We start from the raw sequence: 4,720 nt of genomic DNA, 5'->3' as shown, positions 1-4,720 counted from the left end.
AGATCTGTGCAAGGTCTCTGAAACTTTGCATGATGGGCCGTAGATCACATTGCACAGGCAACCTTCTCTATTGAATATACAATGATTCATACTTTTAGTTATGTTGATATTTTTGATATTTTCACCCACCGTACTTATTGTATGATTTTCAAATAAAAAAACGTAAGCGTCCATGGATTGACGTAACCTTTGCGTAACAATGATCTTAATAGCATACAAGTGTACACCTTTTCTTTAATTGCTTCGCAATTTATGGTTAAATGATATGTTTAATGATTGAAATGCATTGTAAAGCATTGCACCCCTGCCTTTGTAAAGCATGAAGGAAGACAGCGACAGCCATGTCGCTGTCGGACTAACATGGAGTCAGATTAACATGGAGTGAGACTAACGTTGAGTCAGACTAACGTTGAGTCAGACTAACGTTGAGTCAGACTAACATGGAGTCAGACTAACATGAAGTGAGACTAACATTGAGTCAGACTAACATGGAGTGAGACTAACGTTGAGTCAGACTAACGTTGAGTCAGACTAACATGGAGTCAGACTAACGTTGAGTCAGACTAACATGGAGTCAGACTAACATGGAGTCAGACTAACATGGAGTCAGACTAACATGGAGTCAGACTAACATAGAGTCAGACTAACATGAAGTGAGACTAACATGGAGTCAGACTAACGTTGAGTCAGACTAACATGGAGTCAGACTAACATGGAGTCAGACTAACATGGAGTGAGACTAACATGGAGTCAGACTAACATGGAGTGAGACTAACATGGAGTGAGACTAACGTTGAGTCAGACTAATATGGAGTCAGACTAACATGGAGTGAGACTAGAGTCGAGTCGGACTAACATGGAGTCAGACTAACATGGAGTGAGACTAACATGGAGTCAGACTAACATGGAGTCAGACTAACATGGAGTCAGACTAACATGGAGTCAGACAAACATGTGGGTAAGTGTCGGGACTCCTTCTCTGAAGTGTTACTAAAGTGGTGCGCTGAAGGCTACAGGGCTTTTAAGGCTGCGCGCCCCGACTTCATCACTGCAGAAGCAATTCAATTAAATATCCTGGCTCTGTGTGTGTGTGTATTTGTGTGTTTATGCGTGTTTGAGAGAGTGAGTGTATGTGCTTGTGTGTGTGTGTTGGTTTGAGGGAGTGTGTGTGTGTGTGTGTGTGTGTGTGTGTGTGTGTGTGTTTGTGTTTGTGAGAGCGAGTGATTGTATGTTTGTGTGTGTGTGTGTGTGTGTGTGTGTGTGTGTGTGTGTGTGTGTGTGTGTGTGTGTGTGTGTGTGTGTGTGTGTGTGTGTGTGTTGGTGTGAGAGAGTGAGTGTATGTGTGATTGAGGCTGGGTGCACGCTACTGTGCCCTTATTAGGATGTCCCAGTTTTGGGTCTCGTACCTTTATACTCCAGAGATTATGTAGTTATAATAATAAAGTCAGGAAATTATGCATGTGTGTGCTGGTGTTTGGAAAGTGTATGTGTTGTGTGAACGCGTCGGTGTGTGTGTGTGTCCGTGTCGGTGTGTGTGTGTGTGTGTGTGTGTGTGTCCGTATGTGCATATGTGTGTGTGTGTGTGTGTGTGGTTCCGTATATGAGTGTGCATGTGTGTCTGTGGGTGCGTGTGTCCATGATACAGACGCAGCCGGGTAATATGAGCCTACCGGCCTGTATTACGTCATGCAGGACGCCTCCAGCCGAAGCCTGTGATTACCTGCACTCTGTTAAACACCCCCACACCCCCGCAAACCAGGGCCGCAAGACTGCCCCGCTACACACACACCGCACACGCGCACAAACGCACACCGTACACGCACACACAAACACGCACACGACCACGCACACAAAAGCCCATTGAACCACAAACGCACACCATACACGCACACACAAACACGCACACGACCACGCTCACAAAAGCCCATTGAACCACACACGCACACGATACACGCACGTTCAAACATACACGTGCACAAACAAACACACACACACACACACACAGGACCACGTACATTCAAACAAACTGCACACCATACATGCACACACACACACACACACATTTAAACACACACGCACACCATACACACATGACCACGCACATCCAAACATACACGTGCGCACGCACACACACACTCACATTTCATCACGTGGCGTTCGAAACAAAAGCACTACTGCCATGCTCAAGGATGTGGCACTGATAGTCCGTGACTGAATAATTCACATCCCATCTAGAAGTTCTGGTGAGGGGAGCAACATATACACCGATATATAATATATATCTACGGTGTATATATTGCTGCCCTGGCAGTTTTCGGAGTACATCTTTAAAGTTCGATCAGGCAGAGGGATAGCACCATTGGTCATTGTCTTCACATAAAAAAAAAATGTGTGTCAGTAAGAAAGGGTGAGAGAGAGAGAGAGAGAGAGAGAGAGAGAGAGAGAGAGAGAGAGAGAGAGAGAGAGAGAGAGACAGAGACAAAACAGAGAGCATGTGTGGAAAGGAGAGCCGAGATGGGAACCAGCAGCTAATACAATAAGGAGGAAGAAGAATGGAGGAAGGCTTGAGAGGTGGTGAAATGGTGACGTCAAAGAGGGGATGAAAGTAGGAGGGAAAAAAACTCGTTTTTTTTCGGGAATCAGGGAGGGAGAGAGAGAGAGAGAGAGAGAGAGAGAGAGAGCGAGAGAGAGAGAGAGAGAGAGAGAGAGAGAGAGAGAGAGAGAGAGAGAGAGAGAGAGAGGGGTGGGGGGGGGAGTGTTAAGGATGTGGCTAATGGCTGCCAGACTCATTTCGCTGGCTTTTAGGGGAAGCATGAATTAAATATGGCCTGAAGGGAACCAACGGGGAAGGCTATGCTAAGGTGCGTCACGCTAAATGCTCCTGACAGAAACAGCCGACAGTGATTCCCGGTCCCCCTGTAACTCAGGACAACGTTTGGAAGGCCAGGAATCTTGTACCCCCGCAGTGTGGGCTAGTTGCCGAGCACACGGGGGCAACATCAAAAGTACACTTCCTCTTCTTTGCCTAAAATTCTTTGTCACATTTCATACCTCAAACCCACTTCTTTTCCTGTCTGCTAGACATTCACTTGACAACTGTACACTCTTTATCTAATGGAGGGAAAGGAAGAGGAGATCCCAGATGCTTCAGAGGGAGGATTGGTTTTGGTGAGGTGGTGAGGCGTGCACTGCGGTGAACAGCGTATCACTAGAGAGCAGGCGGTAGTGAGTTGATGAGCGGTGGTGAGTGGTGGTGAGAGGTGGTGAGTGATGGTGAGTTGTGGTGAGTGATGGTGAGTGATGGTGAGTGATGGTGAGTGATGGTGAGTTGTGGTGAGTGATGGTGAGTGGTGGTGAGTGATGGTGAGTGATGGTGAGTGATGGTGAGTGGTGGTGAGCGGTGGTGAGTGATGGTGAGTGATGGTGAGTGATGGTGAGTGATGGTGAGCGGTGGTGAGTGATGGTGAGTGATGGTGAGTGATGGTGAGTGATGGTGAGTGATGGTGAGTGGTGGTGAGCGGTGGTGAGTGATGGTGAGTGATGGGGAGTGATGGTGAGTGATGGTGAGCGGTGGTGAGTGATGGTGAGTGATGGGGAGTGATGGTGAGTGGTGGTGAGCGGTGGTGAGTGATGGTGAGTGGTGGTGAGTGATGGTGAGTGATGGTGAGCGGTGGTGAGTGATGGTGAGTGATGGTGAGCGGTGGTGAGTGATGGTGAGTGATGGTGAGTGATGGTAAGCGGTGGTGAGCGGTCGTGAGCCGTGGTGAGTAACGGTGAGTGATGGTGAGTGATGGTGAGTGATGGTGAGTGATGCTCACTACGATCCCAGACTTAAGCGCACCAATTTCTGCTCTTTTTATTGTGTATTATTTGTGCTTATTTGTATGCATTTATCTCATATGATTGATTTAACATAGAGGAAAATCTCTCTCTCTATATATATATCGTTTTATTTTATGTTCTGTTGTTAGAAGTAAATAATTGATAATATAAATTAATTAAAAACCTTTATTTACTTGTAACTTTGTTAGGTGGTTACTTCTCACCTAAAGAGAGAGAGAGAGAGAGAGAGAGAGAGAGAGAGAGAGAGAGAGAGAGAGAGGGCTTGTTTATGTTTACTCATTTTGTGGACTAGATGTTAAATCCACAACCGTTTTCAGCTGAATATATTTCATAAATATTGACTTGTTAAAATATCTCAAGTCAACTGAGGCACACAATAGACCTTCACAATGCCTTGCTCATTTACTGTTTTCTATGTCTCACTTGAGTCCTCACATCTAGTTGGTCTCTCCCCCTCCTGCTTCATGGACCATGTCTCCCCCTAATGCCCCCCCCCCATGGAGCAGGTCTCCCCCTAATGCCCGCCCCTCTCATGCTTAATGGACCATGTCTCCCCGTCACGGAGCATGTCTCCCCCTCATGGACCATGTCTCCCGCTCATGTCGCGCGTCCCTTAATGACTCCGGCTGATGACGTCACGTCAAGTGCATCAGGGCACGGTCCCGAATGAATCAGCTGTGGCTGTGCGTAATGGTAACGGCTGAGGACGCGGTGCGCCCGGCGCGAGCTAACCGTATGTGATGGGCACTGCTCTCCGGCGAGGCAGACGTCGAGCACTTTGAATTCACTCCGTGACACGGGGACGGCTCAGTGATTATGAAAAATTGTTACGCCATATAACATAGAGTTCGTCGAACCGAAAACCATTACCCTAACT

The sequence above is a fragment of the Pollachius pollachius genome, assembly GCF_949987615.1.
Source record: "Pollachius pollachius genome assembly, chromosome: 2".
NCBI classification, from domain to species: domain Eukaryota; kingdom Metazoa; phylum Chordata; class Actinopteri; order Gadiformes; family Gadidae; genus Pollachius; species Pollachius pollachius.
This window is presented reverse-complemented; position numbering follows the sequence as displayed.